The sequence below is a fragment of the Pseudophryne corroboree genome, chromosome 3 (genome assembly GCF_028390025.1).
Source record: "Pseudophryne corroboree isolate aPseCor3 chromosome 3, aPseCor3.hap2, whole genome shotgun sequence".
Taxonomy (NCBI): Eukaryota; Metazoa; Chordata; class Amphibia; order Anura; family Myobatrachidae; genus Pseudophryne; species Pseudophryne corroboree.
This window is the reverse complement of record NC_086446.1, coordinates 171,741,894-171,767,216: the sequence shown is the minus strand read 5'-3', so window position 1 is coordinate 171,767,216 and position 25,323 is coordinate 171,741,894. Positions and strand designations below refer to the sequence as shown.

The following is a 25,323-nucleotide window of genomic DNA, read 5'->3' as shown; positions in this document are numbered from 1 at the left end:
TCTGTTGATGCATTCCATTTTCACACTTATTCATTTATGTACCAGTAGTTAGAAGTAGAAAAGCACTAACAGAAACAACAAAGCTCATCTACAGCCACACCACACTGGATACGCCCAATCTCATCTGATCTTGGAAGCTAAGCAGTATTAGGGCCTGGTTAGTACTTAGATGGGAGACCACCTCAGAATACAAGGTGCTGTAGGTATTTTTATACTGCCAACACCGTTCTGTTGATGCATTCCATTTTCAAACTTATTCATTTATGTACCAGTAGTTAGAAGTAGAAAAGCTCTAACAGAAACAACAAAACTCATCTACAGCTGCACCACGCTGGATACGCCCAATCTCATCTGATCTTGGAAGCGAAGCAGTATTGGGCCTGGTTAGTACTTGGATGGGAGACCACCTGGGAATACAAGGTGCTGTAGGTATTTTTATACTGCCAACACCGTTCTGTTGATGAATTACATTTTCAAACTTATTCTTTTATACCAGTAGTTAGAAGTAGAAAAGCTGTAACAGAAACCACATAGCTCATCTACAGCCACACCACAATGGATACACGCAATCTTGTCTGATCTTGGAAGCTAAGCAGTATTGGACCTGGTTAGTGCTTGGATGTGAGACCACCTTGGAATAAAAGGTGCTGTAGGTATTTTTATACTGCCAGCACGGTTCTGTTGATGCAATCCATTTTCAAACATATTCATTTATGTACCAATAGTTAGAAGTAGAAACGTTCTAACAGAAACCACAAAGCTCATCTACAGCCACACCACACTGGATACGCCTAATCTCATCCGATCTTGGGAGCTAAACAGTGTTGGGCCTGGTTAGTACTTGAATGGGAGAACACCTGTAAATACAAGGTGCTGTAGGTATTTTTATACTTCCAACGCCGTTCTGTTGATGCATTCCATTTTCAAACTTATTCATTTATGTACCAGTAGTTAGAAGTAGAAAAGTTCTAACAGAAACCACAAAGCTCATCTACAGTCACACCACACTCGTTACGCCCAATCTCATCTGATCTTGGAAGCTAAGCAGTGTTGGGTTTGGTTCGTACTTGGATGGGAGTCAACCTGGAAATACAAGGTGCTGTAGGTATTTTTATACTGCCACACCGTTCTGTTGATGCATTCCATTTTCAAACTTATTCATTTATGTACCAGTAGTTAGAAGTAGAAAAGTTCTAACAGAAACCACAAAGCTTATCTACAGCCGCACCACACTGGATACGCCCAATCTTCTCTGATCTTGGAAGCTAAGCAGTGTTGCTCCTGGTTAGTACTTGGATGGGAGACCACCTGGAAATTCAAGGTGCTGTAGGTATTTTTATACTGCCAACACCGTTCTGTTGATGCATTCCATTATCAAAATTATTCATTTATGTACCAGTAGTTAGAAGTAGAAAAGTTCTAACAGAAACCACAAAGCTCATATACAGCAACACCAAACTGGTTACGCCCAATCTTATCTGATTTTGGAAGCTAAGCAATGTTGGTCCTGGTTAATACTTGGATGGGAGTACACCTGGAAATACAAGGTGCTGTAGGTATTTTTATACTGCCAACACCAATCTGTTGATGCATTCCATTTTCAAACTTATTCATTTATGTACCAGTAGTTAGAAGTAGAAAAGTTCTAACAGAAACAACAAAGCTCATATACAGCTACACCACACTGGATACGCCCAATCTCATCTGATCTTGGAAGCTAAGCAGTATTAGGGCCTGGTAAGTGCTTGGATGGAAGACCACCTGGAAATACGAGGTGCTGTAGGTATTTTTATACTGCCAAAATTGTTCTGTTGATGCATTCCATTTTCAAACTTATTCATTTATCTACCAGTAGTTAGAAGTAGAAAAGCTCTAACAGAAACAACAAATCTAATCTACAGCTGCAGCACACTGGTTCCACCCAATCTCATCTGATCTTGGAAGCTAAGCAGTTTTGGATCTGGTTAGTGCTTGGATGGGAGACCACCTGGGAATAAAAGGTGCTGTAGGTATTTTTATACTGACAGCACGGTTCTGTTGATGCAATCCATTTTCAAACTTATTTATTTATGTACCAGTAGTAAGAAGAAGATAAGTTCTAACAAAAACCAGAAAGCTCATCTACAGCCACACCACACTGGTTACTCCCAATCTCATCTTATCTTGGAAGCTAAGCAGTATTGGTCCTGGTTAGTACTTGGGTGGGAAACCACCTGGAAATACAAGGTGCTGTAGGTATTTTTATACTGCCAACACCGTTCTGTTGATGCATTCCATTTTCCAACTTATTCATTTATGTACCAGTAGTTAGAAGTAGAAAAGCTCTAACAGAAACAACAAAGCTCATCTACAGCCACACCACACTGGATACGCCCAATCTCATCTGATCTTGGAAGCGAAGCAGTATTGGACCTGGTTAGTGCATGGATGGGAGACCACCTGGGAATAAAAGGTGGTGTAGGTATTTTTATACTGACAGCACGGTTCTGTTCATGCAATGCATTTTCAAACATATTCATTTATGTACCAGTAGTTAGAAGTAGAAAATGTCTAACTGAAACCACAATGCTCATCTACAGCCACACCACACTGTATACCCTTAATCTCATCTGATCTTGAAAGCTAAGCAGTGTTGGACCCGATTAGTACTTGGATGGGAGACCACCTGGAAATACAAGGTGCTGTAGGTATTTTTATACTGCACACACCGTTCTGTTGATGCATTCCATTTTCAAACTTATTCATTTATGTACCAGTAGTTAGAAGTAGAAAAGTTCTAACAGAAAACACAAAGCTCATCTACAGCCACACCACACTGGATACTCCCAATGTCATCTGTTCTTGGTAGCTAAGCAGTATTGGTCCTGGTTAGTACTTGGATGGGAGACAACCTGGAAATACAAGGTGCTATAGGTATTTTTATACTGCCAACACCGTTCTGTTGATACATTCCATTTTCAAACTTATTCATTTATGTACCAGTAGAAAGAAGTAGAAAAGTTCTAACAGAAACCACAAAGCTTGTCTACAGCCACAGCACACTGGATACGCCTAAACTCATCCGATCATGGAAGCTAAGCAGTGTTGGGCCTGGTTAGTACTTGGATGGGAGACCACCTGGGAATGCAAGGCGTTGTAGGTATTTTTATACTGCCAACACCGTTCTGTTGATGCATTCCTTTTTTACACTTATTCATTTATGTACCAGTAGTTAGAAGTAGAAAAGCTCTAACAGAAACAACAAAGCTCATCTACAGCCACACCACACTGGATACGCCCAATCTCATCTGATCTTGGAAGCGAAGCAGTATTGGGCCTGGTTAGTACTTGGATGGGAGACCACCTGGGAATACAAGGTGCTGTAGGTATTTTTATACTGCCAACACCGTTCTGTTGATGAATTACATTTTCAAAATTATTCTTTTATACCAGTAGTTAGAAGTAGAAAAGTTCTAACAGAAACCACAAAGCTCATCTACAGCCACACCACACTGGTTACGCCCAATGTCATCTGATCTTGGTAGCTAAGCAGTATTGGTCCTGGTTAGTACTTGGATGGGAGACCACCTGGAAATACAAGATGCTGTAGGTATTTTTATACTGCCAACACCGTTCTGTTGATGCATTCCATTTTCAAACTTATTCATTTATGTACCAGTAGTTAGAAGTAGAAAAGTTCTAACAGAAACCAAAAAACTCATCTACAGTTACACCACACTGGTTACGCCTAATCTCATCTGATCTTGGAAGCTAAGCAGTGTTGGGCCTGGTTAGTACTTGGATTGGAGACCACCTCAGAATACAAGGTGCTGTAGGTATTACTATACTGCCAACACCGTTCTGTTGATGCATTCCATTTTCAAACTTATTCATTTATGTACCAGTAGTTAGAAGTAGAAAACCTCTAACAGAAACCACATAGCTCATCTACAGCCACACCACATTGGATACGCCAAATCTCATCTGATCTTGGAAGCTAAGCAGTGTTGGTTCTGGTTAGTACTTGGATGGGAGACCACCTAGAAATACAAGGTGCTGTAGGTATTTTTATACTGCCAACACCGTTCTGTTGATGCATTCCATTTTCAAACTTATTCATTTATGTACCAGTAGTTAGAAGTAGAAAAGTACTAACAGAAACCACAAAGCTCATCTACAGCCACACCACACTGGATGCCCCTAATCTCATCCAATCTTGGAAGCTAAGCAGTGTTGGGTCTGGTTAGTACTTGGATGGGAGACCACCTGGAAATACAAGGTGCTGTAGGTATTTTTATACTGCCAACACCGTTCTGTTGATGCATTCCATTTTCACACTTATTTATTTATGTACCAGTAGTTAGAAGTAGAAAAGCACTAACAGAAACAAAAAAAAAATCTACAGCCACACTACACTGGATACACCCAATCTCATCAGATTTTGGAAGCTAAGCAGTATTAGGGCCTGGTTAGTACTTGGATGAGAGACCACCTCAGAATACAAGGTGCTGTAGGTATTTTTATACTGCCAACACCGTTCTGTTGATGCATTCCATTTTCAAACTTATTCATTTATGTACCAGTAGTTAGAAGTAGAAATGCTCTAACAGAAACAACAAAGCTCATCTACAGCCACACCACACTGGATACGCCCAATCTCATCTGATTTTGGAAGCGAAGCAATATTGGGCCTGGTTAGTACTTGGATGGTAGACCACCTGGGAATACAAGGTGCTGTAGGTATTTTTGTACTGCCAACACCGTTCTGTTGAGGAATTACATTTTCAAACTTATTCTTTTATACCAGTAGTTAGAAGTAGAAAAGCGCTAACAGAAACCACATAGCTCATTTACAGCTGTACCACACTAGATACACCCAATCTCATCTGATCTTGGAAGCTAAGCAGTATTGGACCTGGTTAGTGCTTAGATGGGAGACCACCTGGGAATACAAGGTGCTGTATGTATTTTTGTACTGCCAACACCATTCTGTTGAGGAATTACTTTTTCAAACTTATTCTTTTATACCAGTAGTTAGAAGTAGAAAAGCTCTAACAGAAACCACATAGCTCATTTACAGCTGTACCACACTAGATACACCCAATCTCATCTGATCTTGGAAGCTAAGCAGTATTGGACCTGGTTAGTGCTTAGATGGGAGACCACCTGGGAATACAAGGTGCTGTAGGTATTTTTATACTGCTGTAGGTATTTTTATACTGCTAGCACGGTTCTGTTGATGCAGTCCATTTTTAAACATATTCATTTATGTAGCAGTAGTAAGAAGTAGAAAAGTTCTAACAGAAACCATAAAACTCAACTACAGCAACACCACACTGGATACGCCTAATCTCATCCGATCTTGTAAACTAAGCAGTGTTGGGCCTGGTTAGTACTTGGATGGGAGACCACCTAAAAATACAAGGTGCTGTAGGTATTTTTATACTGCCAACACCGTTCTGTTGATGCATTCCATTTTCAAACTTGTTCATTTATGTACCAGTAGTTAGAAGTAGAAAAGTTCTAACAGAAACCACAGCACTCATCTACAGCCACACCACATTGGATACGCCCAATCTCATCTAATCTTGGAAGCTAAGCAGTGTTGGTCCTGATTAGTACTTGGATGGGAGACCACCTAGAAATACAAGGTGCTGTAGGTATTTTTATACTGCCAACACCGTTCTGTTGATGCAATCCATTTTTAAACATATTCATTTATGTAGCAGTAGTTAGAAGTAGAAAAGTTCTAACAGAAACCATAAAACTCAACTACAGCCACACCATACTGTATACGCCTAATATCATCCGAGCTTGGAAACTAAGCAGTGTTGGGTATGGTTACTACTTGTATGGGAGACCACCTCAGAATACAAGGTGCTTTTGGTATTTTTATACTGCCAACACCGTTCTGTTGATGCATTCCATTTTAAAACTTATTTATTTATGTACCAGTAGTTAGAAGTAGAAAAGTTCTAACAGAAACCACAAAGCTCATCTACAGCCACACCACACTGGTTACGCCCAATCTCATCTGATCTTGTAAGCTAAGCAGTGTTGGGTATGTTTAGTACTTGGATGGGAGACCACCCCAGAATACAAGGTGATTTTAGTATTTTCATACTGCCAACATCGTTCTGTTGATGCAATCCATTTTCAAACTTATTTATTTATGTACCAGTAGTTAGAATTAGAAAAGTTCTAACAGAAACCACAAAGCTCATCTACAGCCACACCACACTGGATACCCCTAATCTCATCCAATCTTGGAAGCTAAGCAGTGTTGGGCCTAGTTAGTACTTGGATGGGAGACCGCCTGGAAACACAAGGTGCTGTAGGTATTTTCATACTGCCAACACCGTTCTGTTGATGCATTCCATTTTCACATTTATTCATTTATGTACCAGTAGTTAGAATTAGAAAAGCACTAACAGAAACAACTAAACTCATCTACAGCCACACCACTCTGGATACGCCCAATCTCATCTGATTTTGGAAGCTAAGCAGTATTAGGGCCTGATTAGTACTTGGATGGGAGACTACCTCAGAATACAAGGTGCTGTAGGTATTTTTATACTGCCAACGCCGTTCTGTTGATGCATTCCATTTTCAAACTTATTCATTTATGTACCAGTAGTTAGAAGTAGAAAAGCTCTAACAGAAACCACAAAGCTCATCTACAGCCACACCACACTGGATACGCCCAATCTTATCTGATCTTGGAAGCGAAGCAGTGTTGGGCCTGGTTAGTACTTGGATGGGAGACCACCTGGGAATACAAGGTGCTGTAGGTATTTTTATACTGCCAACACCGTACTGTTGATGAATTACATTTTCAAACTTATTCTTTTATACCAGTAGTTAGAAGTAGAAAAGCTCTAACAGAAACCACATAGCTGATCTACAGCTGCACCACACTGGATACACCCAATCTCATCTCATCTTGGACGCTAAGCAGTATTGTACCTGGTTAGTGCTTGGTAGGGAGACCACCTTGGAATAAAAGGTGCTGTAGGTATTTTTATACTGCCAGCAAGGTTCTGTTGATTCAATCCATTTTCAAACTTATTCATTTATGTACCAGTAGTTAGAAGTAGAAAAGTTCTAACAGAAACCACAAAGCTTTTCTACAGCCACACCACACTGCTTACGCCAAATCTCATCTGATCTTGAAAGCTAAGCAGTGTTGGTCCTGGTTAGTACTTGGATGGGAGACCACCTCAGAATACAAGGTGCTGTAGGTATTTTTATACTGCCAACATCAATCTGTTGATGCATTCCATTTTCAAACTTATTCATTTATGTACCAGTAGTTAGAAGTAGAAAAGTTCTAACAGAAACAACAAAGCTCATATACAGCTACACCACACTGGATACGCCCAATCTCATCTGATCTTGGAAGCTAAGCAGTATTAGGGCCTGGTAAGTGCTTGGATGGAAGACCACCTGGGAATACGATGTGCTGTAGGTATTTTTATACTGCCAAAATTGTTCTGTTGATGCATTCCATTTTCAAACTTATTCATTTATCTACCAGTAGTTAGAAGTAGAAAAGCTCTAACAGAAACAACAAATCTAATCTACAGCTGCAGCACACTGGTTCCACCCAATCTCATCTGATCTTGGAAGCTAAGCAGTTTTGGATCTGGTTAGTGCTTGGATGGGAGACCACCTGGGAATAAAAGGTGCTGTAGGTATTTTTATACTGACAGCACGGTTCTGTTGATGCAATCCATTTTCAAACTTATTTATTTATGTACCAGTAGTAAGAAGAAGATAAGTTCTAACAAAAACCACAAAGCTCATCTACAGCCACACCACACTGGTTACGCCCAATCTCATCTTATCTTGGAAGCTAAGCAGTATTGGTCCTGGTTAGTACTTGGGTGGGAAACCACCTGGAAATACAAGGTGCTGTAGGTATTTTTATACTGCCAACACCGCTCTGTTGATGCATTCCATTTTCCAACTTATTCATTTATGTACCAGTAGTTAGAAGTAGAAAAGCTCTAACAGAAACAACAAAGCTCATCTAGAGCCACACCACACTGGATACGCCCAATCTCATCTGATCTTGGAAGCGAAGCAGTATTGGGCCTGTTTAGTACTTGGATGGGAGACCACCTGGGAATACAAGGTGCTGTAGGTATTTTTATACTGCCAACACCGATCTGTTGATGAATTACATTTTCAAACTTATTCTTTTATACCAGTAGTTAGAAGTAGAAAAGCTCTAACAGAAACCGCATAGCTCATCTACAGCCGCACCACGCTGGATACACCCAATCTCATCTGATCTTGGAATCTAAGCAGTATTGGACCTGGTTAGTGCATTGATGGGAGACCACCTGGGAATAAAAGGTGGTGTAGGTATTTTTATACTGACAGCACGGTTCTGTTCATGCAATGCATTTTCAAACATATTCATTTATGTACCAGTAGTTAGAAGTAGAAAAGGTCTAACTGAAACCACAATGCTCATCTACAGCCACACCACACTGTATACCCTTAATCTCATCTGATCTTGAAAGCTAAGCAGTGTTGGACCCGATTAGTACTTGGATGGGAGACCACCTGGAAATATAAGGTGCTGTAGGTATTTTTATACTGCACACACCGTTCTGTTGATGCATTCCATTTTCAAACTTATTCATTTATGTACCAGTAGTTAGAAGTAGAAAAGTTCTAACAGAAAACACAAAGCTCATCTACAGCCACACCACACTGGATACTCCCAATGTCATCTGATCTTGGTAGCTAAGCAGTATTGGTCCTGGTTAGTACTTGGATGGGAGACAACCTGGAAATACAAGGTGCTATAAGTATTTTTATACTGCCAACACCGTTCTGTTGATACATTCCATTTTCAAACTTATTCATTTATGTACCAGCAGAAAGAAGTAGAAAAGTTCTAACAGAAACCACAAAGCTCGTCTACAGCCACAGCACACTGGATACGCCTAAACTCATCCGATCATGGAAGCTAAGCAGTGTTGGGCCTGGTTAGTACTTGGATGGGAGACCACCTGGGAATGCAAGGCGTTGTAGGTATTTTTATACTGCCAACACCGTTCTGTTGATGCATTCCTTTTTTACACTTATTCATTTATGTACCAGTAGTTAGAAGTAGAAAAGCTCTAACAGAAACAACAAAGCTCATCTACAGCCACACCACACTGGATACGCCCAATCTCATCTGATCTTGGAAGCGAAGCAGTATTGGGCCTGATTAGTACTTGGATGGGAGACCACCTGGGAATACAAGGTGCTGTAGGTATTTTTATACTGAAAACACCATTCTGTTGATGAATTACATTTTCAAAATTATTCTTTTATACCAGTAGTTAGAAGTAGAAAAGTTCTAACAGAAACCACAAAGCTCATATACAGCCACACCACACTGGTTACGCCCAATGTCATCTGATCTTGGTAGCTAAGCAGTATTGGTCCTGGTTAGTACTTGGATGGGAGACCACCTGGAAATACAAGATGCTGTAGGTATTTTTATACTGCCAACACCGTTCTGTTGATGCATTCCATTTTCAAACTTATTCATTTATGTACCAGTAGTTAGAAGTAGAAAAGTTCTAACAGAAACCAAAAAACTCATCTACAGTTACACCACACTGGTTACGCCTAATCTCATCTGATCTTGGAAGCTAAGCAGTGTTGGGCCTGGTTAGTACTTGGATTGGAGACCACCTCAGAATACAAGGTGCTGTAGGTATTACTATACTGCCAACACCGTTCTGTTGATGCATTCCATTTTCAAACTTATTCATTTATGTACCAGTAGTTAGAAGTAGAAAACCTCTAACAGAAACCACATAGCTCATCTACAGCCACACCACACTGGATACGCCCAATCTCATCTGATCTTGGAAGCGAAGCAGTATTGGGCCTGGTTAGTACTTGGATGGGAGACCACCTGGGAATACAAGGTGCTGTAGGTATTTTTATACTGCCAACACCGTTCTGTTGATGAATTACATTTTCAAAATTATTCTTTTATACCAGTAGTTAGAAGTAGAAAAGTTCTAACAGAAACCACAAAGCTCATCTACAGCCACACCACACTGGTTACGCCCAATGTCATCTGATCTTGGTAGCTAAGCAGTATTGGTCCTGGTTAGTACTTGGATGGGAGACCACCTGGAAATACAAGATGCTGTAGGTATTTTTATACTGCCAACACCGTTCTGTTGATGCATTCCATTTTCAAACTTATTCATTTATGTACCAGTAGTTAGAAGTAGAAAAGTTCTAACAGAAACCACAAAGCTCATCTACAGCCACACCACACTGGATGCCCCTAATCTCATCCAATCTTGGAAGCTAAGCAGTGTTGGGTCTGGTTAGTACTTGGATGGGAGACCACCTGGAAATACAAGGTGCTGTAGGTATTTTTATACTGCCAACACCGTTCTGTTGATGCATTCCATTTTCACATTTATTTATTTATGTACCAGTAGTTAGAAGTAGAAAAGCACTAACAGAAACAAAAAAAAAATCTACAGCCACACTACACTGGATACACCCAATCTCATCAGATTTTGGAAGCTAAGCAGTATTAGGGCCTGGTTAGTACTTGGATGAGAGACCACCTCAGAATACAAGGTGCTGTAGGTATTTTTATACTGCCAACACCGTTCTGTTGATGCATTCCATTTTCAAACTTATTCATTTATGTACCAGTAGTTAGAAGTAGAAAAGTTCTAACAGAAACCAAAAAACTCATCTACAGTTACACCACACTGGTTATGCCTAATCTCATCTGATCTTGGAAGCTAAGCAGTGTTGGGCCTGGTTAGTACTTGGATTGGAGACCACCTCAGAATACAAGGTGCTGTAGGTATTACTATACTGCCAACACCGTTCTGTTGATGCATTCCATTTTCAAACTTATTCATTTATGTACCAGTAGTTAGAAGTAGAAAACCTCTAACAGAAACCACATAGCTCATCTACAGCCACACCACACTGGATACGCCAAATCTCATCTGATCTTGGAAGCTAAGCAGTGTTGGTTCTGGTTAGTACTTGGAAGGGAGACCACCTAGAAATACAAGGTGCTGTAGGTATTTTTATACTGCCAACACCGTTCTGTTGATGCATTCCATTTTCAAACTTATTCATTTATGTACCAGTAGTTAGAAGTAGAAAAGTTCTAACAGAAACCACAAAGCTCATCTACAGCCACACCACACTGGATGCCCCTAATCTCATCCAATCTTGGAAGCTAAGCAGTGTTGGGTCTGGTTAGTACTTGGATGGGAGACCACCTGGAAATACAAGGTGCTGTAGGTATTTTTATACTGCCAACACCGTTCTGTTGATGCATTCCATTTTCACATTTATTTATTTATGTACCAGTAGTTAGAAGTAGAAAAGCACTAACAGAAACAAAAACAAAAAAATCTACAGCCATACTACATTGGATACACCCAATCTCATCTGATTTTGGAAGCTAAGCAGTATTAGGGCCTGGTTAGTACTTGGATGGGAGACCACCTCAGAATACAAGGTGCTGTAGGTATTTTAATACTGCCAACACCGTTCTGTTGATGCATTCCATTTTCAAACTTATTCATTTATGTACCAGTAGTTAGAAGTAGAAATGCTCTAACAGAAACAACAAAGCTCATCTACAGCCACACCACACTGGATACGCCCAATCTCATCTGATCTTGGAAGCGAAGCAATATTGGGCCTGGTTAGTACTTGGATGGTAGACCACCTGGGAATACAAGGTGCTGTAGGTATTTTTGTACTGCCAACACCGTTCTGTTGAGGAATTACATTTTCAAACTTATTCTTTTATACCAGTAGTTAGAAGTAGAAAAGCGCTAACAGAAACCACATAGCTCATTTACAGCTGTACCACACTAGATACACCCAATCTCATCTGATCTTGGAAGCTAAGCAGTATTGGACCTGGTTAGTGCTTAGATGGGAGACCACCTGGGAATACAAGGTGCTGTAGGTATTTTTGTACTGCCAACACCATTCTGTTGAGGAATTACTTTTTCAAACTTATTCTTTTATACCAGTAGTTAGAAGTAGAAAAGCTCTAACAGAAACCACATAGCTCATTTACAGCTGTACCACAATAGATACACCCAATCTCATCTGATCTTGGAAGCTAAGCAGTATTGGACCTGGTTACTGCTTAGATGGGAGACCACCTGGGAATACAAGGTGCTGTAGGTATTTTTATACTGCTGTGGGTATTTTTATACTGCTATCACGGTTCTGTTGATGCAGTCCATTTTTAAACATATTCATTTATGTAGCAGTAGTAAGAAGTAGAAAAGTTCTAACAGAAACCATAAAACTCAACTACAGCAACACCTCACTGGATACGCCTAATCTCATCTGATCTTGGAAACTAAGCAGTGTTGGGCCTGGTTAGTACTTGGATGGGAGACCACCTAAAAATACAAGGTGCTGTAGGTATTTTTATACTGCCAACACCGTTCTGTTGATGCATTCCATTTTCAAACTTGTTCATTTATGTACCAGTAGTTAGAAGTAGAAAAGTTCTAACAGAAACCACAGCACTCATCTACAGCCACACCACATTGGATACGCCCAATCTCATCTAATCTTGGAAGCTAAACAGTGTTGGTCCTGATTAGTACTTGGATGGGAGACCACCTAGAAATACAAGGTGCTGTAGGTATTTTTATACTGCCAACACCGTTCTGTTGATGCAATCCATTTTTAAACATATTCATTTATGTAGCAGTAGTTAGAAGTAGAAAAGTTCTAACAGAAACCATAAAACTCAACTATAGCCACACCATACTGTATACGCCTAATATCATCTGAGCTTGGAAACTAAGCAGTGTTGGGCCTGGTTAGTACTTGGATGGGAGACCACCTAAAAATACAAGGTGCTGTAGGTATTTTTATACTGCCAACACCGTTCTGTTGATGCATTCCATTTTCAAACGTGTTCATTTATGTACCAGTAGTTAGAAGTAGAAAAGTTCTAACAGAAACCACAAAGCTCATCTACAGCCACACCACACTGGATGCCCCTAATCTCATCCAATCTTGGAAGCTAAGCAGTGTTGGGTCTGGTTAGTACTTGGATGGGAGACCACCTGGAAATACAAGGTGCTGTAGGTATTTTTATACTGCCAACACCGTTCTGTTGATGCATTCCATTTTCACATTTATTCATGTATGTACCAGTAGTTAGAAGTAGAAAAGCACTAACAGAAACGAAAAAGTTCATCTACAGCCACACTACATTGGATACACCCAATCTCATCTGATTTTGGAAGCTAAGCAGTATTAGGGCCTGGTTAGTACTTGGATGAGAGACCACCTCAGAATACAAGGTGCTGTAGGTATTTTTATACTGCCAACACCGTTCTGTTGATGCATTCCATTTTCAAACTTATTCATTTATGTACCAGTAGTTAGAAGTAGAAAAGTTCTAACAGAAACCACATAGCTCATTTACAGCTGTACCACACTAGATATACCCAATCTCATCTGATCTTGGAAGTGAAGCAGTATTGGGCCTGGTTAGTACTTGGATGGGAGACCACCTGGGAATACAAGGTGCTGTAGTTATTTTAATACTGCCAACACCGTTCTGTTGATGAATTACATTTTCAAACTTATTCATTTATGTACCAGTGGTTAGTAGAAAAGCTCTAACAGAAACCACAACGCTCATCTACACCCACACCACACTGGATACGCTTAATCTCATCCGATCTTGGAAGCTAAGCAGTCTTGGTCCTGGTTAGTACTTGGATGGGAGACCACCTGGAAATACAAGGTGCTATAGGTATTTTTATACTGCCAACACCGTTCTGTTGATGCATTCCATTTTCAAACTTGTTCATTTATGTACCAGTAGTTAGAAGTAGAAAAGTTCTAACAGAAACCACAAAGCTCATCTACAGGCGCACCACACTGGATACACCCAAACTCATCTGATCTTGGAAGCTAAGCAGTATTGGAACTGGTTAGTGCTTAGATGGGAGACCACCTGGGAATAAAAGTTGCTGTAGGTATTTTTATACTGCTAGCACGCTTCTGTTGATGCAATCCATTTTCAAACATATTCATTTATGTACCAGTAGTTAGAAGTAGAAAAGTTCTAATAGAAACCACAATACTCATCTACAGCCACACCACACTGGATACGCTTAATCTCATCCGATCTTGGAAGCTAAGCAGTGTTAGGCCTGGTTAGTACTTGGATGGGAGACCACCTGGAATCACAGGGCCCTGTAGGTATTTTTATACTGCCAACACCATTCTGTTGATGCATTCCATTTTCAAACTTATTAATTTATGTACCAGTAGTTAGAAGTAGAAAAGATCTAACAGAAACCAAAAAGCTCATCTAATCCACACCACACTGGTTACGCCCAAGCTCCTCTGATCTTGGAAGCTAAGCAGTATTGGACCTGGTTAGAGCTTGGATGGGAGACCACCTGGGAATAAAAGGTGCAGTAGGTATTTTTATACTGCCAGCACGGTTCTGTTGATGCAATCCATTTTCAAACATATTCATTTATGTACCAGTAGTTAGAAGTAGAAAAGTTCTAACAGAAAACACAAACTCGTTTACAGCCACACCACACTGGATACGCCTAATCTCATCCGATATTGGAAGCTAAGCAGTGTTGGGCCTGGTTAATATTTCAATGGGAGACCACCTGGAAATATAAGGTGCTGTAGGTATTTTTGTACTGCCAACTTCGTTCTGTTGATGCATTCAATTTTCAAACTTATTCATTAATGTACCAGTAGTTAGAAGTAGAAAAGTTCTAACAGAAACCACAAAGCTCATCTAATCCACACCACACTGTTTACGCCCAATCTCATCTGATCTTGGAAACTAAGCAGTATTAGGGCATGTTTAGTACTTGGATGGGAGACCACCTCAGAATACAAGGTGATGTAGGTATTTTTATACTGCCAACACCGTTCTGTTGATGCATTCTATTTTCAAACTTATTCATTTATGTACCAGTAGTTAGAAGTAGAAAAGTTCTAACAGAAAACACTTAGCTCATTTACAGCCACACAACACTGGATACGCCTAATCTCATCCGATCTTGGAAGCTAAGCAGTGTTGGGCCTGGTTAGTACTTGGATGGGAGACCACCTGGAAATACAAGGTGCTGTAGGTAATTTTATACTGCCAACATCGTTCTGTTGATGCATTCCATTTTCAAACTTATTCATTTATGTACCAGTAGTTAGAAGTAAAAAAGTTCTAACAAAAACAACAAAGCTCATCTACAGCCACACCACACTGGTTACGCCCAATCTCATCTGATCTTGGAAGCTAAGCAGTGTTGGGTCTGGTTAGTACTGGGATGGGAGACCACCTGGGAATACAAGGTGCTGTAGATATTTTTTATACTGCCAACACCGTTCTGTTGATGCATTCCATTTTCACACTTATTCATTTATGTACCAGTAGTTAGAAGTAGAAAAGTTCTAACAGAAACCACAAAGCTCATCTAATCCACACCACACTGGTTACGCCCAAGCTCATCTGATCTTGGAAGCTAAGCAGTATTGGACCTGGTTAGTGCTTGGATGGGAGACCACCTGGGAATAAAAGGTGGTGTAGGTATTTTAATACTGACAGCACGGTTCTGTTGATGCAATCTATTTTCAAACTTATTCATTTATGTACCAGTAGTTAGAAGTAGAAAAGTTCTAACAGAAACCACAAAGCTCATCTACAGCCACACCACACTGTATACCCTTAATCTCATCCGATCTTGAAAGCTAAGTAGTGTTGGATCTGGTTAGTACTTGGATGGGAGACCACCTGGATATACAAGGTGCTGTAGGTATTTTTATACTGCCAACACCGTTCTGTTGATGCATTCCATTTTCAAACTTAATCATTTATGTACCAGTAGTTAGAAATAGAAAAGTTCTAACAGAAAACACAAAGCTCATTTACAGCCACACCACACTAGATACGCCTAATCTCATCCGATCTTGGAAGCTAAGCAGTGTTGGGCCTGGTTAGTACTTGGATGGGAAACCACCTGGAAATACGAGGTGCTGTAGGTATTTTTATACTGCCAATACCGTTATGTTGATGCATTCCATTTTCAAACTTATTCATTTATGTACCAGTAGTTAGAAGTAGAAAAGTTCTAACAGAAACCACAAAGCTCATCTACAGCCATACAACACTGGTTACGCCCAATTTCATCTGATCTTGAAAGCTAAGCAGTGTTGGTCCTGGTTAGTACTTGGGTGGGAGACCACCTGGAAATACAAGGTGCTGTAGGTATTTTTATACTGCCAACACCGTTTTGTTGATGCATTCCTTTTTCAAACTTATTCATTTATGTACCAGTAGTTAGAAGTAGAAAAGTTCTAACAGAAACCACAAAGCTCATCTACAGCTACACCACACTGGTTACGCCCAATCTTATCTGATCTTGGACGCTAAGCAGTGTTTGGTCTGGATAGTACTTGGATGGGAGACCACCTTGGAATGCAAGGCGCTGTAGGTGTTTTTATACTGCCAACACCGTTCTGTTGATGCATTCCATTTTCACACTTATTCATTTATGTACCAGCAGTTAGAAGTAGAAAAACACTAACAGAAACTACAAAGCTCATCTACAGCCACACCACACTGGATATGCCCAATCTCATCTGATCTTAGAAGCTAAGCAGTATTAGGGCCTGGTTAGTGCTTGGATGGGAGACCACCTCAGAATACAAGGTGCTGTAGGTATTTTTATACTGCCAAAACCGTTCGGTTGATGTATTCCATTTTCAAACTTATTAATTTATCTACCAGTAGTTAGAAGTAGAAAAGCTCTAACAGAAACAACAAATCTAATCTACAGCCACACCACACTGGATACGCCAAATCTCATCTGATCTTGGAAGCGAAGCAGTATTGGGCTTGGTTAGTACTTGGATGGGAGACCACCTGGGAATACGAGGTGCTGTAGGTATTTTTATACTGCCAACACCGTTCTGTTGATGAATTACATTTTCAAACTTATTCTTTTATACCAGTAGTTAGAAGTAGAAAAGCTCTAACAGAAACCACATAGCTCATCTACAGTTGCAGCATACTGGTTACACCCAATCTCGTCTGATCTTGGAAGCTAAGCAGTATTGGACCTGGTTAGTGCTTGGATGGGATATCACCTGGGAATAAAAAGTGCTGTAGGTATTTTTATACTGACTGCACGGTTCTGTTGATGCAATCCATTTTCAAACTTATTCATTTATGTACCAGTAGTAAGAAGTAGAAAAGTTCTAACAGAAACCACAAAGCTCATCTACAGCCACACCACACTGGTTACGCCCAATCTCATCTTATCTTGGAAGCTAAGCAGTCTTGGTCCTGGTTAGTACTTGGTTGGGAAACCACCTGGAAATACAAGGTGCTGTAGGTATTTTTATACTGCCAACACCGTTCTGTTGATGTATTCCATTTTCCAATTTATTCATTTATGTACCAGTAGTTAGAAGTAGAAAAGCTCTAACAGAAACAACAAAGCTCATCTACAGCCACACCACACTGGATACGCCCAATCTCATCTGATCTTGGAAGCGAAGCAGTATTGGGCCTTATTAGCACTTGTATGGGAGACCACCTGGGAATACAAGGTGCTGTAGGTATTTTTATACTGCCAACACCGTTCTGTTGATGAATTACATTTTCAAACTTATTCTTTTATACAAGTAGTTAGAAGTAGAAAAGCTCTAACAGAAACCACATAGCTCATCTATAGCCGCACCACACTGGATACACCCAATCTCATCTGATCTTGGAAGCTAAGCAGTGTTGGTCCTGGTTAGTACTTTGATGGGAGACCACCTGGAAATACAAGGTGCAGTAGGTATTATTATACTGCCAACATCGTTCTTTTGATGCATTCCATTTTCAAACGTATTCATTTATGTACCAGTAGTTAGAAGTAGAAAAGTTCTAACAAAAACAACAAAGCTCATCTACAGCCACACCACACTGGTTACGCCCAATCTCATCTGATTTTGGAAGCTAAGCAGTGTTGGGTCTGGTTAGCACTTGGATGGGAAACCACCTGGGAATGCAAGGTGCTGTAGGTATTTTTATACTGCCAACACCGTTCTGTTGATGCATTCCATTTTCAAAATTATTCATTTATGTACCAGTAGTTAGAAGTAGAAAAGTTCTAACAGAAACCACAAAGCTCATCTACAGCCACACCACACTGGATACGCCTAAACTCATCCAATCTTGGAAGCTAAGCAGTGTTGGACCTGGTTAGTTCTTGGATGGGAGACCACCTGGTAATACAAGGTGCTGTAGTTATTTTTATACTGCCAACACCGTTCTGTTGATGCATTCCATTTTCAAACTTGTTTATTTATGTACCAGTAGTTAGAAGTAGAAAAGTTCTAAAATAAACCACAACGCTCATCTACAGCCACACCACACTGGTTACGCCCAATCTCATCTGATCTTAGAAGCAAAGCAGTATTGGGCCTGGTTAGTACTTGGATGGTAGACCACCTGGGAACACAAGGTGCTGTAGGTATTTTTATACTGCCAACACCGTTCTGTTGATGAATTACATTTTCAAACTTATTCTTTTATACCAGTAGTTAGAAGTAGAAAAGCTCTAACAGAACCACATAGCTCATCTACAGCCGTACCACACTGGATACACCCAATCTCATCTGATCTTGGAAACTAAGCAGTATTGGACCTGGTTAGTGCTTGGATGGGATACCACCTGGGAATAAAAGGTGGTGTAGGTATTTTTATACTGACAGCACGGTTCTGTTGATGCAATCCATTTTCAAACATATTCATTTATGTACCAGTAGTTAGAAGTAGAAAAGTTCTAACAGAAACCACAAAGCTCATCTACAGCCATACCACACTGGTTATCCCTAATCTCATCTGATCTTGGAAGCTAAGCAGTGTTGGGCCTGGTTAGTACTTGGATGGGAGACCACCTGGAAATACAAGCTGCTGTAGGTATTTTTATACTGCCAACACCGTTCTGTTGATGCATTCCATTTTAAAAACGTATTCATTTATGTACCAGTAGTTAGAAGTAGAAAAGTTCTAACAGAAACCACAAAGCTCATCTACAGCCACACCACACTGGATACGCCCAATCTCATCTGATCTTGGAAGCTAAGCAGTGTTGGGTCTGGTTAGTACTTGGTTGGGAGACCACCTCAGAATACAAGGTGCTGTAGGTATTATTATACTGCCAACACCGTTCTGTTGATGCATTCCATTTTCAAACTTATTCATTTATGTACCAGTAGTTAGAAGTAGAAAAGTTCTAACAGAAACCACAAAGCTCATCCACAGCAACACCACGCTGGATACGCCTAATCTCATCCGATCTTGGAAGCTAAGCAGTGTTGGGCATGGTTAGTCCTTGGATGGGAGACCACCTGGTAATACAAGGTGCTGCAGTTATTTTTATACTGCCAACACCGTTCTATTGATGCATTCCATTTTCAAACTTATTCATTTATGTACCAGTAGTTAGAAGTAGAAAAGTTCTAAAATAAACCACAAAGCTCATCTACAGCCACACCACACTGGTTACGCCCAATCTCATCTGATCTTGGAAGCAGAGCAGTATTGGGCCTGTTTAGTACTTGGATGGTAGACCACCTGGGAATACAAGGTGCTGTAGGTATTTTTATACTGCCAACACCGTTCTGTTGATGAATTACATTTTCAAACTTATTCTTTTATACCAGTAGTTAGAAGTAGAAAAGCTCTAACAGAACCACATAGCTCATCTATAGCCGCACCACACTGGATACACCTAATCTCATCTGATCTTAGAAGCTAAGCAGTATTGGACCTGGTTAGTGCTTGGATGGGAGACCACCTGGAAATAAAAGGTGCTGTAGGTATTTTTATACTGACAGCACGGTTCTGTTGATGCAATCCATTTTCAAACATATTTATTTATGTACCAGTAGTTAGAAGTAGAAAGGTTCTAACAGAAACTACAAAGCTCATCAACAGCTGCACCACACTGGATACCACTAGTCTCATCCGATCTTGGAAGCTAAACAGTGTTGGTCCTGGTTAGTACTTTGATGGGAGACCACCTGGAAATACAAGGTGCAGTAGGTATTATTATACTGCCAACATTGTTCTGTTGATGCATTCCATTTTCAAACGTATTCATTTATGTACCAGTAGTTAGAAGTAGAAAAGTTCTAACAAAAACAAAAAAGCTCATCTACAGCCACACCACACTGGTTACGCCCGATCTCATCTGATTTTGGAAGCAAAGCAGTGTTGGGTCTGGTTAGCACTTGGATGGGAAACCACCTGGGAATGCAAGGTGCTGTAGGTATTTTTATACTGCCAACACCGTTCTGTTGATGCATTCCATTTTCAAACGTATTCATTTATGTACCAGTAGTTAGAAGAAGAAAAGTTCTAACAGAAACCACATAGCTCATTTACAGCTGTACCACACTAGATATACCCAATCTCATCTGATCTTGGAAGTGAAGCAGTATTGGGCCTGGTTAGTACTTGGATGGGAGAACACCTGGGAATACAAGGTGCTGTAGTTATTTTAATACTGCCAACACCGTTCTGTTGATGAATTACATTTTCAAACTTATTCATTTATGTACCAGTGGTTAGTAGAAAAGCTCTAACAGAAACCACAACGCTCATCTACACCCACACCACACTGGATACGCTTAATCTCATCCGATCTTGGAAGCTAAGCAGTCTTGGTCCTGGTTAGTACTTGGATGGGAGACCACCTGGAAATACAAGGTGCTATAGGTATTTTTATACTGCCAACACCGTTCTGTTGATGCATTCCATTTTCAAACTTGTTCATTTATGTACCAGTAGTTAGAAGTAGAAAAGTTCTAACAGAAACCACAAAGCTCATCTACAGGCGCACCACACTGGATACACCCAAACTCATCTGATCTTGGAAGCTAAGCAGTATTGGAACTGGTTAGTGCTTAGATGGGAGACCACCTGGGAATAAAAGTTGCTGTAGGTATTTTTATACTGCTAGCACGCTTCTGTTGATGCAATCCATTTTCAAACATATTCATTTATGTACCAGTAGTTAGAAGTAGAAAAGTTCTAATAGAAACCACAATACTCATCTACAGCCACACCACACTGGATACGCTTAATCTCATCCGATCTTGGAAGCTAAGCAGTGTTAGGCCTGGTTAGTACTTGGTTGGGAGACCACCTGGAATCACAGGGTGCTGTAGGTATTTTTATACTGCCAACACCATTCTGTTGATGCATTCCATTTTCAAACTTATTAATTTATGTACCAGTAGTTAGAAGTAGAAAAGATCTAACAGAAACCAAAAAGCTCATCTAATCCACACCACACTGGTTACGCCCAAGCTCATCTGATCTTGGAAGCTAAGCAGTATTGGACCTGGTTAGAGCTTGGATGGGAGACCACCTGGGAATAAAAGGTGCAGTAGGTATTTTAATACTGCTAGCACGGTTCTGTTGATGCAATCCATTTTCAAACATATTCATTTATGTACCAGTAGTTAGAAGTAGAAAAGTTCTAACAGAAAACACAAACTCGTTTACAGCCACACCACACTGGATACGCCTAATCTCATCCGATATTGGAAGCTAAGTAGTGTTGGGCCTGGTTAGTATTTCAATGGGAGACCACCTGGAAATATAAGGTGCTGTAGGTATTTTTGTACTGCCAACTTCGTTCTGTTGATGCATTCAATTTTCAAACTTATTCATTAATGTACCAGTAGTTAGAAGTAGAAAAGTTCTAACAGAAACCACAAAGCTCATCTAATCCACACCACACTGTTTACGCCCAATCTCATCTGATCTTGGAAACTAAGCAGTATTAGGGCATGTTTAGTACTTGGATGGGAGACCACCTCAGAATACAAGGTGATGTAGGTATTTTTATACTGCCAACACCGTTCTGTTGATGCATTCTATTTTCAAACTTATTCATTTATGTACCAGTAGTTAGAAGTAGAAAAGTTCTAACAGAAAACACTAAGCTCATTTACAGCCACACAACACTGGATACGCCTAATCTCATCCGATCTTGGAAGCTAAGCAGTGTTGGGCCTGGTTAGTACTTGGATGGGAGACCACCTGGAAATACAAGGTGCTGTAAGTAATTTTATACTGCCAACATCGTTCTGTTGATGCATTCCATTTTCAAACTTATTCATTTATGTACCAGTAGTTAGAAGTAAAAAAGTTCTAACAAAAACAACAAAGCTCATCTACAGCCACACCACACTGGTTACGCCCAATCTCATCTGATCTTGGAAGCTAAGCAGTGTTGGGTCTGGTTAGTACTGGGATGGGAGACCACCTGGGAATACAAGGTGCTGTAGATATTTTTTATACTGCCAACACCGTTCTGTTGATGCATTCCATTTTCACACTTATTCATTTATGTACCAGTAGTTAGAAGTAGAAAAGTTCTAACAGAAACCACAAAGCTCATCTAATCCACACCACACTGGTTACGCCCAAGCTCATCTGATCTTGGAAGCTAAGCAGTATTGGACCTGGTTAGTGCTTGGATGGGAGACCACCTGGGAATAAAAGGTGGTGTAGGTATTTTAATACTGACAACACGGTTCTGTTGATGCAATCTATTTTCAAACTTATTCATTTATGTACCAGTAGTAAGAAGTAGAAAAGTTCTAACAAAAACCACAAAGCTCATCTACAGCCACACCACACTGTATACCCTTAATCTCATCCGATCTTGAAAGCTAAGTAGTGTTGGATCTGGTTAGTACTTGGATGGGAGACCACCTGGATATACAAGGTGCTGTAGGTATTTTTATACTGCCAACACCGTTCTGTTGATGCATTCCATTTTCAAACTTAATCATTTATGTACCAGTATTTAGAAATAGAAAAGTTCTAACAGAAAACACAAAGCTCATTTACAGCCACACCACACTAGATACGCCTAATCTCATCCGATCTTGGAAGCTAAGCAGTGTTGGGCCTGGTTAGTACTTGGATGGGAAACCACCTGGAAATACGAGGTGCTGTAGGTATTTTTATACTGCCAATACCGTTATGTTGATGCATTCCATTTTCAAACATATTCATTTATGTACCAGTAGTTAGAAGTAGAAAAGTTCTAACAGAAAACACAAACTCTTTTACAGCCACACCACACTGGATACGCCTAATCTCCTCCGATATTGGAAGCTAAGCAGTGTGGGGCCTGGTTAGTATTTCAATGGGTGACCACCTGGAAATATAAGGTGCTGTAGGTATTTTTGTACTGCCAACTTCGTTCTGTTGATGCATTCAATTTTCAAACTTATTCATTTATGTACCAGTAGTTAGAAGTAGAAAAGTTCTAACAGAAACCACAAAGCTCATCTACAGCCATACAACACTGGTTACGCCCAATTTCATCTGATCTTGAAAGCTAAGCAGTGTTGGTCCTGGTTAGTACTTGGGTGGGAGACCACCTGGAAATACAAGATGCTGTAGGTATTTTTATACTGCCAACACCGTTTTGTTGATGCATTCCTTTTTCAAACTTATTCATTTATGTACCAGTAGTTAGAAGTAGAAAAGTTCTAACAGAAACCACAAAGCTCATCTACAGCTACACCACACTGGTTACTCCCAATCTTATCTGATCTTGGACGCTAAGCAGTATTAGGGCCTGGTTAGTGCTTGGATGGGAGACCACCTCAGAATACAAGGTGCTATAGGTATTTTTATACTGCCAAAACCGTTCTGTTTATGTATTCCATTTTCAAACTTATTAATTTATCTACCAGTAGTTAGAAGTAGAAAAGCTCTAACAGAAACAACAAATCTAATCTACAGCCACACCACACTGGATACGCCAAATCTCATCTGATCTTGGAAGCGAAGCAGTATTGGGCTTGGTTAGTACTTGGATGGGAGACCACCTGGGAATACGAGGTGCTGTAGGTATTTTTATACTGCCAACACCGTTCTGTTGATGAATTACATTTTCAAACTTATTCTTTTATACCAGTAGTTAGAAGTAGAAAAGCTCTAACAGAAACCACATAGCTCATCTACAGTTGCAGCATACTGGTTACACCCAATCTCGTCTGATCTTGGAAGCTAAGCAGTATTGGACCTGGTTAGTGCTTGGATGGGATATCACCTGGGAATAAAAAGTGCTGTAGGTATTTTTATACTGACTGCACGGTTCTGTTGATGCAATCCATTTTCAAACTTATTCATTTATGTACCAGTAGTAAGAAGTAGAAAAGTTCTAACAGAAACCACAAAGCTCATCTACAGCCACACCACACTAGTTACGCCCAATCTCATCTTATCTTGGAAGCTAAGCAGTCTTGGTCCTGGTTAGTACTTGGTTGGGAAACCACCTGGAAATACAAGGTGCTGTAGGTATTTTTATACTGCCAACACCGTTCTGTTGATGTATTCCATTTTCCAATTTATTCATTTATGTACCAGTAGAAAGAAGTAGAAAAGCTCTAACAGAAACAACAAAGCTCATCTACAGCCACACCACACTGGATATGCCCAATCTCATCTGATCTTGGAAGCGAAGCAGTATTGGGCCTGGTTAGCACTTGTATGGGAGACCACCTGGGAATACAAGGTGCTGTAGGTATTTTTATACTGCCAACACCGTTCTGTTGATGAATTACATTTTCAAACTTATTCTTTTATACAAGTAGTTAGAAGTAGAAAAGCTCTAACAGAACCACATAGCTCATCTACAGCCGTACCACACTGGATACACCCAATCTCATCTGATCTTGGAAACTAAGCAGTATTGGACCTGGTTAGTGCTTGGATGGGAGACCACCTGGAAATAAAAGGTCCTGTAGGTATTTTTATACTGACAGCACGGTTCTGTTGATGCAATCCATTTTCAAACATATTTATTTATGTACCAGTAGTTAGAAGTAGAAAAGTTCTAACAGAAACTACAAAGCTCATCAACAGCTGCACCACACTGGATACCACTAGTCTCATCCGATCTTGGAAGCTAAGCAGTGTTGGTCCTGGTTAGTACTTTGATGGGAGACCACCTGGAAATACAAGGTGCAGTAGGTATAATTATACTGCCAACATTGTTCTGTTGATGCATTCCATTTTCAAACGTATTCATTTATGTACCAGTAGTTAGAAGTAGAAAAGTTCTAACAAAAACAAAAAAGCTCATCTACAGCCACACCACACTGGTTACGCCCGATCTCATCTGATTTTGGAAGCTAAGCAGTGTTGGGTCTGGTTAGCACTTGGACGGGAAACCACCTGGGAATGCAAGGTGCTGTAGGTATTTTTATACTGCCAACACCGTTCTGTTG

At 40.2% G+C, this 25,323-nt stretch overlaps 6 non-coding genes and 88 pseudogenes across 6 annotated transcripts; all 94 read left to right on the top strand.

Moving 5' to 3' along the window:
• The first annotated feature begins 86 nt into the window (after positions 1-86).
• On the top strand, positions 87-206 carry LOC134893992 (5S ribosomal RNA; annotated as a pseudogene).
• A 107-nt stretch (positions 207-313) lies between these two features.
• On the top strand, positions 314-432 carry LOC134892196 (5S ribosomal RNA; annotated as a pseudogene).
• Positions 433-763: 331 nt separating this feature from the next.
• Positions 764-882, top strand: LOC134896123 (5S ribosomal RNA; annotated as a pseudogene).
• Positions 883-989: 107 nt separating this feature from the next.
• On the top strand, positions 990-1,108 carry LOC134897998 (5S ribosomal RNA; annotated as a pseudogene).
• A 106-nt stretch (positions 1,109-1,214) lies between these two features.
• LOC134897349 (5S ribosomal RNA) lies at positions 1,215-1,333 on the top strand (annotated as a pseudogene).
• A 333-nt stretch (positions 1,334-1,666) lies between these two features.
• LOC134897903 (5S ribosomal RNA) lies at positions 1,667-1,786 on the top strand (annotated as a pseudogene).
• A 107-nt stretch (positions 1,787-1,893) lies between these two features.
• On the top strand, positions 1,894-2,012 carry LOC134898253 (5S ribosomal RNA; annotated as a pseudogene).
• Positions 2,013-2,119: 107 nt separating this feature from the next.
• On the top strand, positions 2,120-2,238 carry LOC134897013 (5S ribosomal RNA; annotated as a pseudogene).
• Positions 2,239-2,345: 107 nt separating this feature from the next.
• LOC134897431 (5S ribosomal RNA) lies at positions 2,346-2,464 on the top strand (annotated as a pseudogene).
• Positions 2,465-2,571: 107 nt separating this feature from the next.
• Positions 2,572-2,690, top strand: LOC134893216 (5S ribosomal RNA; annotated as a pseudogene).
• Positions 2,691-3,023: 333 nt separating this feature from the next.
• On the top strand, positions 3,024-3,142 carry LOC134897018 (5S ribosomal RNA; annotated as a pseudogene).
• Positions 3,143-3,249: 107 nt separating this feature from the next.
• On the top strand, positions 3,250-3,368 carry LOC135070651 (5S ribosomal RNA). Its single transcript, XR_010256807.1, has one exon. It is a non-coding gene; the product is annotated as a 5S ribosomal RNA (ribosomal RNA).
• A 105-nt stretch (positions 3,369-3,473) lies between these two features.
• LOC134897537 (5S ribosomal RNA) lies at positions 3,474-3,592 on the top strand (annotated as a pseudogene).
• Positions 3,593-3,699: 107 nt separating this feature from the next.
• Positions 3,700-3,818, top strand: LOC134894953 (5S ribosomal RNA; annotated as a pseudogene).
• A 107-nt stretch (positions 3,819-3,925) lies between these two features.
• Positions 3,926-4,044, top strand: LOC134895891 (5S ribosomal RNA; annotated as a pseudogene).
• A 107-nt stretch (positions 4,045-4,151) lies between these two features.
• Positions 4,152-4,270, top strand: LOC134893724 (5S ribosomal RNA; annotated as a pseudogene).
• Positions 4,271-4,376: 106 nt separating this feature from the next.
• LOC134896378 (5S ribosomal RNA) lies at positions 4,377-4,496 on the top strand (annotated as a pseudogene).
• Positions 4,497-4,603: 107 nt separating this feature from the next.
• On the top strand, positions 4,604-4,722 carry LOC134894673 (5S ribosomal RNA; annotated as a pseudogene).
• A 105-nt stretch (positions 4,723-4,827) lies between these two features.
• LOC134895723 (5S ribosomal RNA) lies at positions 4,828-4,946 on the top strand (annotated as a pseudogene).
• A 105-nt stretch (positions 4,947-5,051) lies between these two features.
• LOC134895298 (5S ribosomal RNA) lies at positions 5,052-5,170 on the top strand (annotated as a pseudogene).
• Positions 5,171-5,297: 127 nt separating this feature from the next.
• Positions 5,298-5,416, top strand: LOC134896692 (5S ribosomal RNA; annotated as a pseudogene).
• Positions 5,417-5,523: 107 nt separating this feature from the next.
• Positions 5,524-5,642, top strand: LOC134895202 (5S ribosomal RNA; annotated as a pseudogene).
• A 559-nt stretch (positions 5,643-6,201) lies between these two features.
• LOC134892833 (5S ribosomal RNA) lies at positions 6,202-6,320 on the top strand (annotated as a pseudogene).
• Positions 6,321-6,427: 107 nt separating this feature from the next.
• On the top strand, positions 6,428-6,547 carry LOC134896999 (5S ribosomal RNA; annotated as a pseudogene).
• Positions 6,548-6,654: 107 nt separating this feature from the next.
• Positions 6,655-6,773, top strand: LOC135070598 (5S ribosomal RNA). The gene has a single exon (XR_010256756.1). It is a non-coding gene; the product is annotated as a 5S ribosomal RNA (ribosomal RNA).
• Positions 6,774-7,104: 331 nt separating this feature from the next.
• Positions 7,105-7,223, top strand: LOC134896159 (5S ribosomal RNA; annotated as a pseudogene).
• A 107-nt stretch (positions 7,224-7,330) lies between these two features.
• On the top strand, positions 7,331-7,450 carry LOC134898054 (5S ribosomal RNA; annotated as a pseudogene).
• A 107-nt stretch (positions 7,451-7,557) lies between these two features.
• Positions 7,558-7,676, top strand: LOC134898255 (5S ribosomal RNA; annotated as a pseudogene).
• A 107-nt stretch (positions 7,677-7,783) lies between these two features.
• LOC134896987 (5S ribosomal RNA) lies at positions 7,784-7,902 on the top strand (annotated as a pseudogene).
• Positions 7,903-8,009: 107 nt separating this feature from the next.
• Positions 8,010-8,128, top strand: LOC134890171 (5S ribosomal RNA; annotated as a pseudogene).
• Positions 8,129-8,459: 331 nt separating this feature from the next.
• Positions 8,460-8,578, top strand: LOC134892918 (5S ribosomal RNA; annotated as a pseudogene).
• A 333-nt stretch (positions 8,579-8,911) lies between these two features.
• LOC134897017 (5S ribosomal RNA) lies at positions 8,912-9,030 on the top strand (annotated as a pseudogene).
• Positions 9,031-9,137: 107 nt separating this feature from the next.
• Positions 9,138-9,256, top strand: LOC134885215 (5S ribosomal RNA). The gene has a single exon (XR_010169335.1). It is a non-coding gene; the product is annotated as a 5S ribosomal RNA (ribosomal RNA).
• Positions 9,257-9,361: 105 nt separating this feature from the next.
• On the top strand, positions 9,362-9,480 carry LOC134898162 (5S ribosomal RNA; annotated as a pseudogene).
• Positions 9,481-9,587: 107 nt separating this feature from the next.
• On the top strand, positions 9,588-9,706 carry LOC134894952 (5S ribosomal RNA; annotated as a pseudogene).
• Positions 9,707-9,813: 107 nt separating this feature from the next.
• Positions 9,814-9,932, top strand: LOC135070650 (5S ribosomal RNA). The gene has a single exon (XR_010256806.1). It is a non-coding gene; the product is annotated as a 5S ribosomal RNA (ribosomal RNA).
• Positions 9,933-10,037: 105 nt separating this feature from the next.
• Positions 10,038-10,156, top strand: LOC134897536 (5S ribosomal RNA; annotated as a pseudogene).
• A 107-nt stretch (positions 10,157-10,263) lies between these two features.
• Positions 10,264-10,382, top strand: LOC134893723 (5S ribosomal RNA; annotated as a pseudogene).
• A 106-nt stretch (positions 10,383-10,488) lies between these two features.
• On the top strand, positions 10,489-10,608 carry LOC134896376 (5S ribosomal RNA; annotated as a pseudogene).
• Positions 10,609-10,715: 107 nt separating this feature from the next.
• LOC134895761 (5S ribosomal RNA) lies at positions 10,716-10,834 on the top strand (annotated as a pseudogene).
• A 107-nt stretch (positions 10,835-10,941) lies between these two features.
• On the top strand, positions 10,942-11,060 carry LOC134896294 (5S ribosomal RNA; annotated as a pseudogene).
• Positions 11,061-11,167: 107 nt separating this feature from the next.
• LOC134893726 (5S ribosomal RNA) lies at positions 11,168-11,286 on the top strand (annotated as a pseudogene).
• Positions 11,287-11,395: 109 nt separating this feature from the next.
• On the top strand, positions 11,396-11,515 carry LOC134894197 (5S ribosomal RNA; annotated as a pseudogene).
• A 107-nt stretch (positions 11,516-11,622) lies between these two features.
• On the top strand, positions 11,623-11,741 carry LOC134892564 (5S ribosomal RNA; annotated as a pseudogene).
• A 105-nt stretch (positions 11,742-11,846) lies between these two features.
• Positions 11,847-11,965, top strand: LOC134895297 (5S ribosomal RNA; annotated as a pseudogene).
• A 105-nt stretch (positions 11,966-12,070) lies between these two features.
• Positions 12,071-12,189, top strand: LOC134897661 (5S ribosomal RNA; annotated as a pseudogene).
• Positions 12,190-12,316: 127 nt separating this feature from the next.
• On the top strand, positions 12,317-12,435 carry LOC134895721 (5S ribosomal RNA; annotated as a pseudogene).
• A 107-nt stretch (positions 12,436-12,542) lies between these two features.
• On the top strand, positions 12,543-12,661 carry LOC134895834 (5S ribosomal RNA; annotated as a pseudogene).
• Positions 12,662-12,768: 107 nt separating this feature from the next.
• LOC134898178 (5S ribosomal RNA) lies at positions 12,769-12,887 on the top strand (annotated as a pseudogene).
• A 107-nt stretch (positions 12,888-12,994) lies between these two features.
• LOC134893725 (5S ribosomal RNA) lies at positions 12,995-13,113 on the top strand (annotated as a pseudogene).
• Positions 13,114-13,220: 107 nt separating this feature from the next.
• Positions 13,221-13,340, top strand: LOC134896979 (5S ribosomal RNA; annotated as a pseudogene).
• Positions 13,341-13,447: 107 nt separating this feature from the next.
• LOC134893016 (5S ribosomal RNA) lies at positions 13,448-13,566 on the top strand (annotated as a pseudogene).
• A 104-nt stretch (positions 13,567-13,670) lies between these two features.
• Positions 13,671-13,789, top strand: LOC134897533 (5S ribosomal RNA; annotated as a pseudogene).
• A 107-nt stretch (positions 13,790-13,896) lies between these two features.
• LOC134897691 (5S ribosomal RNA) lies at positions 13,897-14,015 on the top strand (annotated as a pseudogene).
• A 107-nt stretch (positions 14,016-14,122) lies between these two features.
• LOC134896951 (5S ribosomal RNA) lies at positions 14,123-14,241 on the top strand (annotated as a pseudogene).
• A 331-nt stretch (positions 14,242-14,572) lies between these two features.
• On the top strand, positions 14,573-14,691 carry LOC134896034 (5S ribosomal RNA; annotated as a pseudogene).
• A 333-nt stretch (positions 14,692-15,024) lies between these two features.
• Positions 15,025-15,143, top strand: LOC134892779 (5S ribosomal RNA; annotated as a pseudogene).
• Positions 15,144-15,250: 107 nt separating this feature from the next.
• Positions 15,251-15,369, top strand: LOC135064328 (5S ribosomal RNA). Its single transcript, XR_010250637.1, has one exon. It is a non-coding gene; the product is annotated as a 5S ribosomal RNA (ribosomal RNA).
• Positions 15,370-15,702: 333 nt separating this feature from the next.
• LOC134896610 (5S ribosomal RNA) lies at positions 15,703-15,821 on the top strand (annotated as a pseudogene).
• A 107-nt stretch (positions 15,822-15,928) lies between these two features.
• On the top strand, positions 15,929-16,047 carry LOC134891823 (5S ribosomal RNA; annotated as a pseudogene).
• Positions 16,048-16,154: 107 nt separating this feature from the next.
• LOC134895656 (5S ribosomal RNA) lies at positions 16,155-16,273 on the top strand (annotated as a pseudogene).
• Positions 16,274-16,380: 107 nt separating this feature from the next.
• On the top strand, positions 16,381-16,499 carry LOC134897780 (5S ribosomal RNA; annotated as a pseudogene).
• A 107-nt stretch (positions 16,500-16,606) lies between these two features.
• LOC134897514 (5S ribosomal RNA) lies at positions 16,607-16,726 on the top strand (annotated as a pseudogene).
• A 107-nt stretch (positions 16,727-16,833) lies between these two features.
• Positions 16,834-16,952, top strand: LOC134891454 (5S ribosomal RNA; annotated as a pseudogene).
• A 331-nt stretch (positions 16,953-17,283) lies between these two features.
• Positions 17,284-17,402, top strand: LOC134897347 (5S ribosomal RNA; annotated as a pseudogene).
• Positions 17,403-17,509: 107 nt separating this feature from the next.
• On the top strand, positions 17,510-17,628 carry LOC134892343 (5S ribosomal RNA; annotated as a pseudogene).
• A 105-nt stretch (positions 17,629-17,733) lies between these two features.
• LOC134894207 (5S ribosomal RNA) lies at positions 17,734-17,852 on the top strand (annotated as a pseudogene).
• A 107-nt stretch (positions 17,853-17,959) lies between these two features.
• On the top strand, positions 17,960-18,078 carry LOC134895290 (5S ribosomal RNA; annotated as a pseudogene).
• A 107-nt stretch (positions 18,079-18,185) lies between these two features.
• LOC134897063 (5S ribosomal RNA) lies at positions 18,186-18,304 on the top strand (annotated as a pseudogene).
• A 107-nt stretch (positions 18,305-18,411) lies between these two features.
• LOC134894470 (5S ribosomal RNA) lies at positions 18,412-18,530 on the top strand (annotated as a pseudogene).
• Positions 18,531-18,634: 104 nt separating this feature from the next.
• Positions 18,635-18,753, top strand: LOC134897258 (5S ribosomal RNA; annotated as a pseudogene).
• Positions 18,754-18,860: 107 nt separating this feature from the next.
• LOC134893127 (5S ribosomal RNA) lies at positions 18,861-18,979 on the top strand (annotated as a pseudogene).
• Positions 18,980-19,087: 108 nt separating this feature from the next.
• Positions 19,088-19,206, top strand: LOC134888341 (5S ribosomal RNA; annotated as a pseudogene).
• Positions 19,207-19,313: 107 nt separating this feature from the next.
• On the top strand, positions 19,314-19,432 carry LOC134898201 (5S ribosomal RNA; annotated as a pseudogene).
• Positions 19,433-19,539: 107 nt separating this feature from the next.
• LOC134894834 (5S ribosomal RNA) lies at positions 19,540-19,658 on the top strand (annotated as a pseudogene).
• A 104-nt stretch (positions 19,659-19,762) lies between these two features.
• On the top strand, positions 19,763-19,881 carry LOC134896380 (5S ribosomal RNA; annotated as a pseudogene).
• Positions 19,882-20,214: 333 nt separating this feature from the next.
• Positions 20,215-20,333, top strand: LOC134896465 (5S ribosomal RNA; annotated as a pseudogene).
• Positions 20,334-20,440: 107 nt separating this feature from the next.
• Positions 20,441-20,559, top strand: LOC134895918 (5S ribosomal RNA; annotated as a pseudogene).
• Positions 20,560-20,663: 104 nt separating this feature from the next.
• Positions 20,664-20,782, top strand: LOC134897532 (5S ribosomal RNA; annotated as a pseudogene).
• Positions 20,783-20,889: 107 nt separating this feature from the next.
• LOC134897690 (5S ribosomal RNA) lies at positions 20,890-21,008 on the top strand (annotated as a pseudogene).
• Positions 21,009-21,115: 107 nt separating this feature from the next.
• On the top strand, positions 21,116-21,234 carry LOC134895660 (5S ribosomal RNA; annotated as a pseudogene).
• Positions 21,235-21,565: 331 nt separating this feature from the next.
• On the top strand, positions 21,566-21,684 carry LOC134895577 (5S ribosomal RNA; annotated as a pseudogene).
• Positions 21,685-22,017: 333 nt separating this feature from the next.
• Positions 22,018-22,136, top strand: LOC134891279 (5S ribosomal RNA; annotated as a pseudogene).
• Positions 22,137-22,243: 107 nt separating this feature from the next.
• LOC135064327 (5S ribosomal RNA) lies at positions 22,244-22,362 on the top strand. The gene has a single exon (XR_010250636.1). It is a non-coding gene; the product is annotated as a 5S ribosomal RNA (ribosomal RNA).
• A 333-nt stretch (positions 22,363-22,695) lies between these two features.
• LOC134896609 (5S ribosomal RNA) lies at positions 22,696-22,814 on the top strand (annotated as a pseudogene).
• A 107-nt stretch (positions 22,815-22,921) lies between these two features.
• LOC134891822 (5S ribosomal RNA) lies at positions 22,922-23,040 on the top strand (annotated as a pseudogene).
• A 106-nt stretch (positions 23,041-23,146) lies between these two features.
• On the top strand, positions 23,147-23,265 carry LOC134896342 (5S ribosomal RNA; annotated as a pseudogene).
• Positions 23,266-23,372: 107 nt separating this feature from the next.
• LOC134896368 (5S ribosomal RNA) lies at positions 23,373-23,491 on the top strand (annotated as a pseudogene).
• Positions 23,492-23,825: 334 nt separating this feature from the next.
• On the top strand, positions 23,826-23,944 carry LOC134891453 (5S ribosomal RNA; annotated as a pseudogene).
• A 331-nt stretch (positions 23,945-24,275) lies between these two features.
• LOC134898110 (5S ribosomal RNA) lies at positions 24,276-24,394 on the top strand (annotated as a pseudogene).
• Positions 24,395-24,501: 107 nt separating this feature from the next.
• LOC134894999 (5S ribosomal RNA) lies at positions 24,502-24,620 on the top strand (annotated as a pseudogene).
• A 104-nt stretch (positions 24,621-24,724) lies between these two features.
• LOC134897729 (5S ribosomal RNA) lies at positions 24,725-24,843 on the top strand (annotated as a pseudogene).
• A 107-nt stretch (positions 24,844-24,950) lies between these two features.
• On the top strand, positions 24,951-25,069 carry LOC134898349 (5S ribosomal RNA; annotated as a pseudogene).
• A 107-nt stretch (positions 25,070-25,176) lies between these two features.
• LOC134896701 (5S ribosomal RNA) lies at positions 25,177-25,295 on the top strand (annotated as a pseudogene).
• The last annotated feature ends 28 nt before the right edge of the window (positions 25,296-25,323 follow it).